The following is a 17,427-nucleotide window of genomic DNA, read 5'->3' as shown; positions in this document are numbered from 1 at the left end:
CTTTCTCATGCCATTTTTTTCCCAAGTGGACTGCAAAATAAGTTTACACAGTCTTCAAGAATGTTTATTTACATTTAGTCTTAAAAGAAAAATAACTTTGTTCCCTAAAACATTTTAACAGTTAATTTTCGAAAAATCCAACAGTTTTCTTTCTATTAAAATATGTACCTATACATCCTCCTCCTATGTTAAAAACATTCTATTTGGGGCGAGTCTTTTCAGGTTGAAAGGGGAACTCCGTAGAGCGTATCACTCTGCCACCTACGCTTATCCCACCTGCAGAACCACTTCCATCAGCCCATTTCCAAAGCTCGAACGACCTGTGCACTGCCAGACCGTGGTCCTGAGTGCAGAGTTTTCTAAACCATACAACTATCCATGAGGCTCAGGCCAGAAGTACAACTATCAAGAAATGGAAAGGAACAAGGAGGGAAAGAGAAGTGCGTATCAGTAAAATTCGTCCCCAAAAAAAGATTCACTAGGAAGAATGGGCAGGATGACAGTCAGGTCTGTGATAATAATGGTCTGATACTTTACTCAAAGCTTATGTCTTTTGCAGAAGGCTACTCACTTCTTTCTTATTAGGAAAGTATGTTAGTGACACATTTGCCAAGTAACAACTAATCTCAAAGTCTTTGGACAGTCACATAGCTATTTAACAACTACTATTCACTTGAGTAAAAAAAAAAAAGTAGAAATCTGAAAGTTCAGAAGAGAAAAATCACACCTAGTTGGGAAAAATCAGGAAAGGTCGGTAAGGACAATGTATTTATTTCAGAAAAGATTGAAGGGCAGATATATATATGTATATTATATTACATGTAATAAAACAAACACAATTAAGCAAGATAAATTAAAAATAAGTAAAAAAACTGAAGTAGGAAAGATAATACTGGGAATTAGCATAAAATAAAAGCACAAATACTAAATAATCTATCAGTACTGGCAAAAATAAAAATTTAAATATCTGAATTATAATTTTAAAAACTTTTTTACAAGAATGTGTTCCTTACGAAATAATTATTTCATTTCCCTACCTGGTAATTAAGTTGAGTTTAAAACTCGTGTCCACACTAAAAGCTTAATTTTTTTAAAGATTTGTTTATTTGAGAGAGAGAGAGTGTGTGTGAGTGGGGGTAAGGGGCAGAGGGAAAGGGAGAGAGAGAATCCCCAAGCAGACTCCACGTAGAGTGCAGAGCCCGACCCGGGGCTGGATCCCAGGATCCTGAGATCATGACCTGAGCTGAAATCAATAGCTGACCGCTTAACCAACTGAGCCACCCAGGTGCTCCTAATTTTTTTTTTTTAAGATTTTATTTATTTGAGAGAGAGAGAAAGAGAGAGAGCACAAGCAGGGGGAGAGGGAGAGGGAGAAGCAGAGAGCCCTCTCAGCTCCCTGCTGAGCAGAGAGCCCAATGTGGGGCTCGATCCCAGGACCCCGGGATCATGATCTGAGCTGAAGGCAGATGCTTAACCAACTGAGCCACCCAGGCACCCCTAATTTTTTTCTTAATACAGTAGGTTCTACTTGTCTGAAATGAATGAAATCTTACTGTGTCCTTGTCTTTTTCTTAAAAAGAACCTCTAAGAGTAAAACAACTTTCAAGATACTGACAATGGAAATCTGACTACTTAAGATCCTAAACTGCTATGTAATTTTAACAAGTGCAGTAAGAATTATTCGGACCTCTCTGATCTTCTTTTATATAAAACAAGCTATATTATATGGCAAAGAATGTGTGACAAAACAGGCTTAATGATGGGACCAATAACTACAGTTTATTTTTAACCAGAGCTTTGGTACTGTCAACCCTGAAATTTTACCACTCTATCCCTCAGCCACCTTGAAATGTGGGGGCCAAGAAAACAAACTGCACAGCTGAAAGCTCGGGGAATTGTACTCTCTGACTGACCAAGTGTATACGGTAGTGGTGATAATAACTTGCATTTATATGCTGTTTTTCAGTTTGCACAGAGCACATTTATCATACATCTGTTAAATATGTATTAAGTGCCTACTATGTGTTCGGCATTGTAGAAGCTGGAGCCATCAAGGTGTTCAAAGGTCTAACTAGGGAGGCAGACACGGAACCAGTAATCACAGTACTACGTTATAAGGACAACTACAAAAGACAGCCCAGCCCAGGGGTGAAGAGCCCACAATGAAGCCTGGCCACCTGCACTGGAAACCTGGCTCTGACACATACTAGAGCTAGGTGGCCTTGGGAGAATTATTTAACCTCTCTACGTCTCATTTTCTGCAACTGTAAAATGGGGATAATAATTGTGTCTACCTCATGGTGTGTTACCGGGATTAAATGAGTTAAGTATAGATGCTTACAGAGCACTGTTATAAGCGTTTCTTGAATGAACACACTCACCTCTACATATAAGGAATAGAGGCAGCGCAGAAAATGGAGGTGATTAACTGGTGTAGAAGGTGGTGGACCCGGCAGAGGAAGTTTCAGAGATGAGACAAAGCTGGAGCTGGTTTTGAAGGACAAGCAGAAGTCAGAGAGATGAAGAAGGGAAGCAGGCAGGTTGCATGCAAGAAACTCAACATGAACAAGACAGGAATGAAACCACATAGGGTTTTGTTTGTAAGCAGCATTGCCCTACACTGACTTAGGACTGTTGTTCCTATTTCACAGCTAAGGCTCAATTTAATAACTTTCACCCTGTCATTGCTTGTTAAGTGATGGAGTAAGGACTGGAATTCTTGTTTTCTAACTCCTCGTCCCAGTTTACCAACCATCTTCTATTGAGCTAACATGGTAGATAACAATTACTTCAAAAGATGTACAAAAGATGTATTTAGGCCTTGAACAAAAAAATATCTCTAATGACACAAAGTAAAAAATAAAATTCTAGACTAGTATTCAAGGGTCTAAGTTTTAACCGTAGCTAGTGAATGCCCACCTCCCTCCACAACGCCTTGAATATTGGATTAATTCACATGGAGGGCGCCTGGGTGACACAGTTGGTTAAGCGTCTGCCTTCGGCTCAGGTCATGATCCCGGGGTCCTGGGATCGAGCTCCGCATCCGGCTCCCTGCTCAGCTGGGAGTCTGCTTCTCCCTCTCCCACTCCCCCTGCTTGTGTTCCCTCTCTCGCTGTGTCTCTCTCTGTATAAATAAAATCTTAAATAAATAAATAAATAAATCTTTTTAAAAAAATTCACACGGGTACATTTCAGTTTTCAGAGTGACTCCTCTGCACTTTGTGTTTCACAGTAACCAGTCTGACCAAGTAAAGATTTAAATTATGTTTCAGTTCATTTTCTTTTTTTAAGATTTTATTTATTTATTCATGAGAGACAGAGAGAGAGAGAGAGAGAGAGGCAGAGGGAGAAACAGGCTCCCAAGGAGCAGGGAGCCTGATGTGGGGCTCTATCCCAGGATCCCGGGATCATGACCTGAGCCGAAGGCAGATGCTTAACATCTGAGCCACCCAGGCGCCCCCAGTTCATTTTCTTCCAACAAAATTGTTAGGTTTTCAATGGATGAAACCTAAATAAATCTGTGGACTTTAAACTTGATGTGTGGGGCACCTGGGTGGCTCAGTCGTTAAGCCTCTGCCTTCGGCTCAGGTCATGATCCCGGGATCCTGGGATCAAGCCCCGCATCAGGCTCCCTGCTCGGCGGGAAGCCTGCTTCTCCCTCTCCCACTCCCCCTGCTTGCGTTCCCTCTCTCGCTGTGTCTCTCTCTGTCAAATAACTAAATAAAATCTTTAAAAAAAAAAATAAACTCGATGTGTAAAGTGCAAGTTACAGATACAAACTTTACAGCGAAAAAAGTAGTGTCACAAGATCTGCAGCATCCTATAAATGTCCTTCATTTCAAGGGTGAGCACAAAATCAACCTGGGTTGCACGAGAAACACTACCAACACAACATGTGGGAGTCAACCTTACAACAAGCAAAACCTCAAATGACACACATCACTGTGCCATATTTTAGATAAATATTATAAAATGTTCTCAGATGCCTATATTTCATATAGTTGAAAAATACAACTAATTTTAATGCAATCTCACCTAATACAATTTCATACATCAATTATTTTTTAAGCAGTCCATCTAATCCATTATCTGTAAGAAATGGAACTGAGGAATGGCTGTCACCTTCAGTTTTAGACAAAGCTTTTATAAAAATAAAATTCCACTGTAGTTTTTTTACACATGCATTTAAGTGAGACTGCCGTTGTGCTTCCTCACGAATACGCAAGAGAAGCTGGGAGAAGAGGACATGGAAGCCGTGCTCCTCCTAAGGAGGTGCTCCTCCTAAGGTACCACCTGATTACCTTCAAGCATCAACAGTCCCCACATTTCCACAGAAGACAATAAAAACGAATATGCATTACTCATCACAGTGGCTTAAGCAACCTTAACTTTCACCCCCTAACCCCATACGGCCAAAGAAGAAATCAAATACTAAGTAGGCTACACTGCAGGACCTGGATAATCACATGGTATATTCAGAACATCTTTCCATTATTCAATTCACAAACGTCATCTATAGACAGGAGAATATAATTTAAACAAACGAGTTCTTTTTATTTTATTTTATTTTTTTAAAGAGAGAGACACAGCGCGAGAGGGACACAAGCAGGGGGAGTGGGAGAGGGAGAAGCAGGCTTCCCGCCGAGCAGGGAGCCTGATGCGGGGCTCGATCCCAGGACCCTGGGATCATGACCTGAGCCGAAGGCAGATGCTTAACGACTGAGCCACTCAGGCGCCCCACAAAGGAGTTCTTTTTTAAAAGGAGAGTAAGAATTTTGTATTACTGCTATCTTTTCCATTAAAAGTCTGACAAAGTCCTGGCTACAGGAATGCTCAAACGAAATTCTATGCCTTTAAACAGTCAGAACATACCCACAAGATACATAATCTTGGAAAGTCTCAGTCTGGCCTTGACCAAAGTTGCTTTATGGAATGCAACTAGTTAATGCACTAGTCTGTTTTCAAAATGGCTACCTGTGTGGGTACCCTGATCATTATTAACTGGTATCCTGCTCATTAGCTTTATTAAGAAAAATTAGAGACTTAAAAGGCCTTGTGAATCTTTCTTCACACTGTGGCTATGATGAGAGGCCTATCTATATGTCAAATGAAGTGATCATCATGAATTTGAATGAAAGATCCCAGAGTCCTGGGATCGAGTCCCACATCAGGCTCCCGGCTCAGCGGGGAGCCTGCTTCTCCCTCTGACCTTCTCCCCTCTCATGCTGTTTCTCTCTCTCTCTCTCTCTCTCTCTAATAAATAAAATCTTAAAAAAAAAGAAAATAACTGAGAAAGGCCCTCATTACATTCTCACATTTACAGAAATAAAAATCACAAATATTTCAGACATATAAACATCAGAAAATGCTAGAATTTACACATTAGACCTACCAAAAGACAAAGGACTGTTACTGTTTTCTAATTAACAGAAGATATTTTACACTTCAAAAATTAACACTTGGGGGGTGCCTGGATGGCTCACTCGGTTAAGCTTCTGACTTCAGCTCAGGTCATGATCCCAGAGTCCTGGGATTAAGCCCTGAGTCTGGCTCCCTGCTCAGCAGGGAGTCAGCAGGGAGTCTGCTTCTCCCTCTCCCTCGGCCCCTCCTCCTGCTCGTGCTCTCTCAAATAAATAAATAAGATCTTTTAAAAAAATTAATACTCGGAAAAAAAAAGTTTAACAGAAATAGTCTTCAATCAGCAGATATAAACAAATAGTCTAAAACAAAAATATTTGACAGCAGATGAGAAGGTTTAACCCAAACCATAACATACCCAAAACATGGCCAATGGGAAAAAACAAATGGTAACATACCACCTGCCTTTTCCTTCCCATAGGTCTGTATGTTATTCTTCTTAGCAGCAATTCTTGGACTTTTGAGAATCTTTGAAAAATAAAAAATCTTCTCCCCCAGAAAAATGAACATACAAAATTTTACATGCAATTTCAAGGAGTTTGCCCATTTCCAGAAACCCGCCCATGGAACCCCTAGGGATCCCAAAACCCCAAGCTAAGCCTCATATCATAGAGAAGATTTTACTTCTCCTTATTTGTAATGTATATTTAGATTAGGTTTATAAATTAATTTTTTCTCCTCTTCCTACCCTCCTTCCTCTCAATCTCTACAGCATATGCATGATAAGTGAATTAACAGTTGAATGAAAGAACAGTGATGAGTAACATTAAATGTAAAATAAAAGATCTTGTATGAACCCCAACATACTACTTATCCAGGTATATGACTTTGCACAAGGCAACTGATCGCACCCAGTTTCACCCTGGAAAACCAGAATAATGTACCCATGCTGATAGAATCTGGTAACAGGCAAAGTTCCCACCCAGCAGGTCGGTGGGGGGGTTCACTGCTGGCTCCTTTCTCCTTATTTGAGAAACTCTTAAAGAAGTTACAAATTATGGGTGGCAGAGCAGAGATTTATGTAATTTTAGAGTTTGCTGCACACATTTTTCCACAGTGAACATGAGGTAATGAAGATGAAAAAAGGCAAAAGATAGGGAAGGGAAAATAAGTTTGAAAAATGAAATGGGCAGAGGGCCGTGGTGGCATGGTTGGTTAAGCATCCAACTCTTGATTTCGGCTCAAGTCATGATCTCAGGGTGGTGAGATCGAGTCCGGCATCAGGCTCCACACTGACCGTGGAGCCTGATTAAAATTCTCTCTCTCCCTCTCCCTCTGCACCCCCCCATTCACTCTCTCTCTTTCCCTCTGTATAAATAAATATATAGAATGAAATGGGCTAAACAGACATATGAAAAGATGCTCATCATTCATCATCAGGGAAATGCAAATCAAAACCACAGTGAGATACCACCTCACACCTGTCAGAAGGGCTAAAACCAAAAACACAAGAAACAACAAGTGTTGGCGATGATGCGGAGAAAAAGGAACCCTCGTGCACTGTTGATGGGAATACGAACTGGTGTAGCCACTGTGGAAAACAGCTTGACAGTTCCTCAAAAATGTTAAACAAAGAGTTACCATATGACCCAGCAATTTCACTCTTAGGTATATGCTCAAGAGAAGTGAAAATAAATGTTCATACAAAAAGTTGTTCATAGCATTACTCATACTGGCCCCAAAGTGGAAACCATCCTAATACATGAACTGATGAATGCATGAATAAAATGTATATCCATACAATGGAATATTATCAGTCAAAAAAAAAGGAATGAAGTACTGATACAGAGTACAACACGGATGGGTCCTGAAAACATTACGCGAAGCGAAAAAAGCCAGACCCAAAAGGCTACACGTTGTACAATTCCATTTATATGAAGTGGTCAGAATAAGCAAATCCCTGGAGACAGAAAGTAAATTAGTGACTGACAGGAGCTCGGGTAGGCAGGACGGGACTGCTAATGGGTTCCAGGTTTCTTTTCGGGGGATGAAAATGTTTTGGAATCAGATACTGGTGATGGTTGCACAACCTTGTGAATATACTAAAAACCACGGAGCGGTACATTTTTTAAATGGTGAATTATGTGGTTGATGCATTCTATCTCAACAAAAGGGGGAAAATGAAACAGGCTACCTGGACACTAACAGTCTCAAGGTGGTCTGAAAAAATATTACCTGAAAATTACGACAGTTCACATAAAAATGACACTACTGGATGGCGAGGCAGGCCAGAAACTAAGGGCTGTGCTCTAACAGCAGGGACGTGGTGACCCTGAACCACGGCGACCATGCCCTCCCCCGTGACCGGGGCTCTGCTACGCTCTACTGCTCCGCTGGGCAGGCGACTTCACCTTGCTGGCTAAGGGGTTCCCTTCCAGCACTGACACTTACTGTCTGTGTTATTTGTTTCCCTTCTTTTGCCTAATCCATCTGGTCACCCAACCTTTTGAACAGGAAGGGATGTCACACCTGCCCCTCTCCACCCCCAACTCCCCCATCAGGTTCCCATGGAGCACTGCTTTTAAAATATTGTCTCAGAATTTGCATTTAGATCATACTTTTTTATTTCTTACTAACCAAACATAAAAAAAAAAAAAAAAACCAGCCATCTAACTTTTTGGTTAAACCGTCCAGCTTTACTATAATTTCCTTTTGACTTTTGAACATTAAAATTAGCTTACTGTGGTGCCTGGGTGGCTCAGTCAGCTAAGCATCTGCCTTCGGCTCAGGTCATGATCTCAGGGTCCTGGGATTGAGCCCCGCATCGGGCTCCCTGCTCAGTGGGGAGCCTGCTTCTCCCTCTCCCTCTGCACCTCCCCCCAACTCGTGCTCACTCTCTCTCTCTCAAATAAATAAATAAAATTTTTAAAATTAGCTCATGAATCTCAGGTTGGGAATGCCTGGGTTAAGGGAATATATTATGAATGGTCTTGAAATAAGTATGATACAAATGAGATCAAGCCCACAACCTTACCCATGGTATAGGTTAGGTTTTTCCAAAACCGGTTTTTCCAAAACTGGGTCCACCACACTTTCTCAGGGTAGAGAGACATGACCACACTTAACACCAATCCTTGGATGATTCTATTCAGTCCTTTGCCTTAGTAAGAAAGCATTTAAGGCAAGATGCCCAACAGGATGTGGAAGAAATCCATGAAGCCTCAGATACTGGCCAATATCCATTACTGCCTTTTCCTTTTTTTAATGGTCCTTCAAAATATATATATATGTTGCAGGCTGAATGAAATAAAACCAGGTGACCATGCCATAACTATGTCAAAATTAAAGGCAAAAGTGATGGCATAGAGCACAACTTTACTCAGTAGAGGTGTTCTATACTGGATGCTGGCAAATGGACCCAACGGATCCTCTCTCCCTTTTGGGAAGTAGAGCTGAGCACAGAAAAGAAGTGGATGACCAGGGTTGGGGTTATGAATCTCACAAGACAGTGAGTTATGGTTATGAATCTCACAAGACAGTATATTCAGCATCTCCTAGTCTTGGAAGTGATGGGACTCTGTTTACTAAAACTGTTATTCAAACACAAGGTTTAGTTATGAATGCCCAGATCTCCTTTTTTTTCCTCCAGAGAAATAGCTTTTTTATTTTTTTCCTGATTATAAAGGTGACATCTATACTTAAAAAGGGTTTATACATTAAGCATTTTTTAAAAGATTTATTTATTTGAGAGAGAGTTGGGGGGAGGGGCAGACGGAGAGAGAGTCTTAAGCCCATCTGGTGCTGACCTTGGAGCCCCATGCAGAGCTTGATCTCATGACCCTGAGATCACGACCTGAGCAGAAACCAAGAGTTGGACGCTTAACCGACTGCGCTGTCCAGGCACCCCCATGAAGCATTTTCTGTCCAATTCTCACACTCTACTTTTTATTCATAAGCTCTGACTATCGTCTACATACAAAGCACCAAGAATCTAATATAAGGAGAAGATATTAATTACTCTTTCCTTCAAATAATTACTGTGTTGGCTCTAATCTTCACAAGCTTAAAGAGTGTCTGGAGAACAAGCAACTATACAGAAAAAATAAGTCGCAATTGCCAAATAAAACAAATGCTATTTCTTTCAAAGGTGCCATATAATTATTTAAGAGAGCAAGAAAGATGTCGGATGCACAGGCTATGGAAGGCCCTGTGCAGGGCATGAGATCTGAGCTAGGTCCTGACAAATGGGAGGGATCTGAAAAGGCAGAGAGGAAATGAAAAGACAGGTGGAGGAGAGGGCTGTGTGAGTAGAGCTGTGATCAGGAATAAGCACAGTATATTCTGGGGCTGATGAAGACAAAGTCCCAGCCAAAGGAGTGTGACCGGGGATTAGGAGGTGATAACGTTGTAAATACAGAGTAGGGACAAAAAATGGAGGGTTCTGATTGCAGGGCTGAGAAATACATGCAACACCAAAGGTGGCAGAGAGGCAAAAAGGGAGAAGTCAACAGAATTTGCTTATTAGATGTGATGGATAAAGGAAGAACTAGATCAAAGATGATATACACAACTTAAATTTCCATTCCTACAGCTAAGAGGAAAACACAGGTGGTAGAGGCAGAACAAAAAATATAAGTAAGACAATCAGCTTCAAATTCCAAGAAGAGTACCTCTTTTGCAGTGACTAGAGAAACCTTCTGCTAAAATTCCTTTACAGTGACAACCACTACTGAAAAATTAAAGCCAAACCTCCTTCGAGGTTAGACCCCTCACCTTACCTCTCTAATCTCATTTCTCTCCACATCCCCCCACAAATCCTATGTACCAGCTTTAGGGTCTACTCAGTGTTTCCTGAGCATCCCAGAATTTCTCTATGCCAGTCATCAGTGTATCCTGCCCCATCTGCCAAGAATGCCCTTATCCCCTCCCTAACAAGTGAACCTCGCTAATTTTTCAATATTCAGTTCAAACACTACTTATTCTTTCTGAAATTCCCCAGCCCCATCACTTCTCCTGTATTTGTAACTACTACCTCTAGTATCATTATTCATTCTATTTTGTATAAAAATTGTTTACATGTCCATATTCCCATTGCCAGTGACTGGTGTAGGGGTGGGCCCTTGACCAAGTTTTGGTTAGTGAGATTTATGTGGAAGTCAGCTGGGAGGCTTCTGAGAAAGATTTCTAAACTCTTAAAAAGCAAAATAAAGCAATAACCACCCCCTGCTGGATGTCCTCCTGTCTGGGTATGATGCCTAGAATGGAGGTGCCCATCTTGCACACATGATGGGAGATGGCCAAAAGACAAAGGAGGTATCTCCAAGATGGCAGAGTAGAAAGGTGGAAAGAACATGGGTCCTTGATGATGTCACTAAACCAGACTTAAACCAATCCTAGACTGAGGCATCTTGTTACTTGTAATGATACACTTTCTCTATTTTAAAAATATTTTGAATTGGATTTTCTATCAGTTGAAACTCAAAGCATCCTACTTGATATAGTGACGTTTAAGATGCAAACTAGACTTCTAAATACAGATGTCAAGTAGTCAGTTGGCTAGAAGAGTGTGGAGATCAAGGGGAAGTCAGGCCTAGAGGTGAATATTTGGGAGACATTGGCAAACAGAAAGAATTTAAATTTGGGGGCTGGGAAGACAGGATAAATAGAGAAAAGAAAGCTTTGGGGCACCCTCAGGGCAGAGGAGAAAGAGCCAACAAAGAAGAAAAGAGAAATAAACACAGAGGTAAAAGGAAACACTAAACTGCAGGGCACAGAAGCCAGGACATAAACACATTTTCTCAAGAAAGAAGAACTGATCAACTGCAGCAAATGCTGCTCAAAACACTGAGTAAGACAGAGAAAACTGACCACAGAATTTAGTGGCTGAATCATTCCCTAACCTGAAGGCCCCCTTGTCCTTCGGCGAGCCTCCTATTCCCTGAAAAAAAAAAAGCAGTCTTGAGTTAATTAGTATATTGGCTCAGGGCTCAGACTTGGGCTGGGTTCTTGAGCTCTCACTCCCTAGCTGTGGGGCCTCCTCAACCAGCTAGCGAGGGCGTGACCAGGAGGGAATGGAAGCGGAGGAACAGAAGCTGGAGTCGGAGTCAAAACAGGGAAAAGGTTTGAGTTTGGTTTTGAAAGATGAGAGAGACCTGAATGTGTATGAATGCTGACGGGAAGGAACACCTCTTAGCACAAAGAATCCATTACAAGAAAACACTGTGCAATTCATAACACTGGGAGGTTAGATCGTTAAGCTTTTAAAAAATTGTATATAGGAGGAAAAAGTATGATAAAGCCACAATCTTAAACTCCACCTCATTTCAGAACCTATCAACCCAAAGAAATAAGAGGATACATTACAAAAAGTAGTAAGAGTAAAGAGTAAATGGAAAGCGCCTAATTTTCTCTTGGTTATACTATAAAGATGGTTCTAACACTAAAACACAAAGTACTAAATCACAAAAGTCCAGATATCAAACGCAAAGGAAATCTATTATATAGCTACCTAAAACCATGTGCAATACCCTCCTAAAACACTGTCAGTCTTCAATACTTTCTCAAATCTTAAGTATTTTTTTCTTTTGGTCTTACTAAAGAAATGTGTTGTCTGGAGATAAGTTTTCTATAAACTTGTGTACAACAACAACATAAGAAAACATTAAAACATTTTTATGTTCACTTCAGGAAATTCTAAAATTTAAAACCACTCCAAGTTAAAATATGACCACTTCAAAGAACAAGGGATAATCTCAAAGTTAAGACCAAAACAGCTTTTGATACAAACCACTGCATGTTACAGAAACAGTAACCTAGTTTCATTTTGAGTATAGTGTTTGTTGCCCTCAAGGGACCTGCAACTTTCGAGCAAGTTTTTTTCATTAAATGCCAGATAACAGGTAAAGCATAGGGGGGGAAATTTTAATACATCTTCATACAACAACTCATCCTAACTCTTCAGGTTAAGGAAAGAAAGGCTCAATCCTTATGAACACGCGTGCGCGTGCACACACACGCACGCACGCACGCACGCACCATACTGACAAACCTCTGTTACTGGTGACATAACACTGAAATTTTAACTCCAGGCTAACCTACAGAACATGTAGCAATTTAATAATTTGCTTGTTAGGAGGAAAAAAAAAAAAACCCTTAGCATCAAGCAAAATTATTCTATTTGCTTCCTGGCCCAACGCTGGTCAGTAATAACCTGAGCGGGAAAAGCTGATGGAAGACGTTCAAATACAAAAGTTATTTTTCCACATAGAATTCTTAATTACATTTTCCCCAAATACGGTTCTCCATAGTGAATTGTGAATGTGCATGTTTCAGTAAGACAAAAATCCCAAACATCCAGGTGTTTTTTTTTTTAAGATTTTATTTTCATTTATTTGACAGAGAGAGAGACAGCGAGAGAGGGAACACAAGCAGGGGGAGTGGGAGAGGGAGAAGCAGGCCTCCCGCCGAGCAGGGAGCCCGATGTGGGGCTCGATCCCAGGACCCCGGGATCATGACCTGAGCTGAAGGCAGATGCTTAACGACTGAGCCACCCAGGCGCCCCCAAACATCCAGGTTTCTGAATGAACAATCTGTTTTAAGACACTATCTGCTCAGAAACTCCAGAGAAGTTACTTTTAGGGTATGAAATAAATTAATTAGTAACAATACACACTTTAGAGATTTATATTTTAACTGCACTGGAATGTCTAAAAAAATGAGCCTATGAACAGCAAAGGCACCGAGCTCAAGAGGAAGTGAACAGACTCCTGGCTTGCAGACAAATGAGTAGGTGGAGGAAACATTTATGTGGGGAGGATGATTTTTATATAGTTTCTTAATCTAAGGGAAACCACAGCTCTTCACAATCTATGTGCTATAAATAGATGTAATAAAAAACCTGAATAAATATTTATTTGCTTGCTTGTTGTGTTTTTTAAATAACTTTTGTCATTACTCAAATCCAGTCAGTGGTCAAGAAAACCAAGCCAACATGACCAAGCAGGTTGCCCAGTCAGAGGCCTGAGGACATATGACTAAACTTAATTTCCCTTCATCTATTTACGTTGGGGAAAAGATTTCAGTCAGTAATGTGGACTCTGACTCCACATATACTTCCCTTACCACAATCAAAGAATTTTCACAGTAGTTCACATCAATGCAAATTTTCTATCACTACTCTCAGCAGTATCTTTAAGAAATGTGGCTAGAGCGACCGAAGATAGTTCTGATCACAGAAACACTGTTCAAGTAATCACTCCCTCCCTCCCTCCTCAGCTCCTCCCCACTAAAAAACCACATTTATCTAAGAGTCACAAAGTTCCTGTCAGATAACTACTAGTCTCTTTTATAAATGGAGGAAACAAGGCCCACTGGCTAAAAGGTGAGTCAGAGGGATTCTGAAAGAGCAAGAACTAGTTGAAAATATAACTGTTATGCTCTTTTCTCCCTTAAAATCCAACCAGAAGACAGATGATTTTGGTGTTTTTTTCTTGGAAGTGGAGGGGAGAGGTGGTAGTAAGGAGATTATCTAGATTTTCTCATATTTTTATAATGAACATGTATTTCTATAATAAACATCTAATTGTGCTGAATTGTAAACTAAAAAATAAATGAATTCATCATAACCATTCAGATTCAATATACAGGTCATTTAGATGCAAGTGTTAATGAAAGAAAGTTGGGGAAAAAGTGCAATCATAATTTAAGCACAAAAAACACTTAAAATCTACACCAAGCTTCTAAGTATCAGCAGGCTCTTAGTCAACAAATACTTATTGAGCACCAATAACATGTGAGGTGCCACAGACATTATTGTGAATGTAATAGATACAATCCCTGGTCTCAGGAGGCTTATGGATATTGTCAATTAGTTTATAAGTAGGGTGAGCATATGTTCTGCTTTGCTGGGCAAAGTCCTGGTTTATACCTGTTTCTCCCAAAGTAATTATTAAGAATGTCCCTCTCACGTACCTCCCAGTCTGGACAATAAATTATATGGTTACCTACTTATGCAAAAACAAACTACTCTTCCCACAGGGTATAACATGTTTGTAAAATATATATCATTTCAAGGTTTTATCTTTCTTTTTAAATTCATTTATTCCTTTTTATTACACATTAAATTTTCTTAAATTATACAAAGTTACTTACTTTTTTTAAAAGATTTTATCTATTTATTTGATAGAGAGAGAGAGCACAAGTAGGCAGAGTGGCAGGCAGAGGGAGAGGGAGAAGCAGGCTCTCCGATGAGCAGGGAGCCCGATGCGGGGCTTGATCCCAGGACCCTGGGATCATGACCTGAGCTGAAGGCAGCCGCTTAACTGACTGAGCCACCCAGGCGCCCCAAAAAGTTACTTATTTTAGACATTCATCTCACTTTGCTATATGTACTTGTTATACAATGAAATCAAAGACTGGCTTTAAAAATCAAAATCTGATTTTATCACATCAAAAATGTATACAAATAAATCAAATGAATAAAAAAAACAAAAACTTTAAAGACTATGAACCCCTGAGGGCAGGTAGTTCTTTTCAAAATACTACTTCAATATTCTAACCTGTGTTTAGCTCAGTACTGAGAATGTACTGTGGTTTTCAGATATTTTCTATTAAAAGGAAAGAGGACAGAAAATGTGTAAGATGTGTCTGGAACATCTTGTCATAATGGAAAGCAAGGAAGCTATCAAAAGACTACGAGGGCTGTTTCAAAAGACTCAGGGGGCGTCTGGGTGGTTCAGTCAGTAGAGTGGCTAAGCATCTGACTCTTGATCTCAGCTCAGGTCTTGATCTCAGGGTGGTGAGTTCAAGCCCCACATTGCGCTCCACACTGGGCATGGAGACTACTTAAAAAAATAAATAAAACAAATAAAATAAAATAAAATAAAATGCAACTCTGTGACACTGAACATTAAAAAACAAAACAAAACAAAAAAGACTCAGGAGCCAGCAAGAGAAGCTCCTAATGCACAAAGATAGAACAACTGAGTATCAACAAGGATTAACAATAGCAGTGGACTGAAACACATCAAATATGCTTAAATCCATTGGTTATCTTTAGAGGATACTAAAAGAACCAACTCACTCTTTTAAAAACTGGTAAGTGAAGGGCGCCTGGGTGGCTCAGATGGTTAAGCGTCTGCCTTCGGCTCGGGTCATGATCCCAGGGTCCTGGGATCGAGTCCCGCATCGGACTCCCTGCTCGGCGGGGAGCCTGCTTCTCTCTCTGCCTCTGACTCTCTCTCTCTCTCTGACTCTCATCAATAAATAAAACATTAAAAAAAAAAAAAAATTTAAAAAAATTAAAAAAATTAAAAAAATAAATAAAAACTGGTAAGTGAAGGGCAAGAATCAAGCATTTAGTCTGCCATTCCTATCAGATCTATACCTTAAAGAAACTAAATACTTGTTGAAGGGAAATTTCTTTTTATAGAGGTATTCCAGCTAATAGTTGAAGAAGAAATTATAGCACTTGATATTATTTTGCAACCCCCAATGAATAGATACAGGAAAAGATCATCACTGGCTGATTAACAGTACCAAAAAAGAAACAACCAACACTATATGTCTCCGGGTAGAATTGTATGCCAGCACCTATTAAACAGTCTTCCCCTGACATCCACAAGAAAAACTGAACCTCAATCTGATCAAGCTTGTAGATCTAAAAATCAACCAGTTTATAAAAAATAAAAGGGACTGAGGAACATGTTAAATGACACCACATGGATACAATCAGCAAAATCCAGACTATGAGAAATTATACAACAAATGATCCAGATTCTTCAACTAAAACCGCAAGAAAAAAAAAGAGAAGAAAGGAAGGAGCACCCAGAGATTAAAGAGACTTAACAGGCATATTAACTAATCATTCTTCTTTGGACTCTAATTCAACATTCTAGCCAGTGTTCGTCAAAAAAAACAAATTGAAAAAACAATTATGACTTCACTGGGAAATATAAACACTGACTGAATACTTAATGATGTTCAGGAAGTTTTTTAGTGTAATAATGGTATTGCAGTTGTCTTATAAAGAAAGAATTCTTGGGCGCCTGGGTGGCTCAGTTGGTTAAGCGGCTGCCTTCGGCTCAGGTCATGATCCTGGAGTCCCTGGATCGAGTCCCGCATTGGGCTCCCTGCTTGGCAGGGAGTCTACTTCGCCCTCTGACCCTCCCCCCCTCATGTGCTCTCTCTCATTCTCTCTCTCTCAAATAAATAAACAAAAAAGAAAAATCTTTAAAAAAATTCTTATATTTATAAAAAATATGATATGATGTCTAGAATTTGTTTAAAGTAATTTCTACACCCAGCATGGGGCTCGAACTCACAACCCAGAGATCATGAGTCAGATGCTCTACTAACTGAGCCAGCTAGGTGTCCCTAGAATTGCTTCAAAGTAATTGGAGAGGGGAGTGTAGTGAGGGTGGATATATATGAAACAGATTGGCCATGGGAAATGGGCATATTAGGTCTGTCACACTTTTTACTTATTTTTATTTTTTTTAAAGATCTTATTTATTTATTTGAGAGAGAGAGAGAGAGAGCACAAGAGGGTGAAGGGTCAGAGGGAGAAGCAGACACCCTGCTAAGCAGGGAACTGATGTGGGACTTGATCCCGGGACTCCAGGATCATGACCTGAGCCAAAGGCAGTCACTTAACCAACTGAGCCACCCAGGCACCCGACACCTTTTATTTTTTATATTTGAGAATTTCTATAATATAAAAAGGTTTTCTTTTCAAAAGCAGCATTATCTCCTTTGAAAGGCCAAAAACAGTATCACAATTTAGAAACATAATAGGACCCTAACCTGACATTGGAGAAAAAAACATTATAACAACTACAATTAAATCTAAATTAACTTTTTGTCTAAAGATTTTATTTATTTATTTGAGAGAGAAGGAGATAGAGAGAGAGCATGGGGGGCCGTCAGAGGGAGAAGCAGACTCCCTGCTGAGCAGGGAGCCCGACACAGGACTCAATCCCGGGACTCCAGGATCATGACCTGAGCCGAAGGCAGTCGCTTAACCGACTGAGCTACCCAGGCGCCCTAAATTAACTTTTTGGTATGACTAAG

At 40.1% G+C, this 17,427-nt stretch overlaps 1 protein-coding gene across 3 annotated transcripts in view; it reads right to left on the bottom strand.

Annotated features, from left to right (window-relative positions):
* The window catches only part of ZNF652 (zinc finger protein 652), a 59,926-nt gene that overhangs the window by 27,403 nt on the left and 15,096 nt on the right, over positions 1-17,427 (bottom strand). The window contains exon 1 of one of the 3 annotated variants that reach the window (XM_027625834.1): positions 2,382-2,464. The exons of the other annotated variants lie outside the window; for them this stretch is intronic. The gene's annotated coding sequence lies outside the window, so the exon portion shown is untranslated. Of the gene's footprint in view, positions 1-2,381; positions 2,465-17,427 lie in introns of those variants that run through there. 3 annotated transcript variants of the gene reach the window in all.

Source organism: Zalophus californianus, chromosome 16 (assembly GCF_009762305.2).
Source record: "Zalophus californianus isolate mZalCal1 chromosome 16, mZalCal1.pri.v2, whole genome shotgun sequence".
Classification (NCBI taxonomy): domain Eukaryota; kingdom Metazoa; phylum Chordata; class Mammalia; order Carnivora; family Otariidae; genus Zalophus; species Zalophus californianus.
The sequence above is the reverse complement of the archived record's forward strand: the minus strand, read 5'-3'. Positions and strand labels throughout refer to the sequence as shown.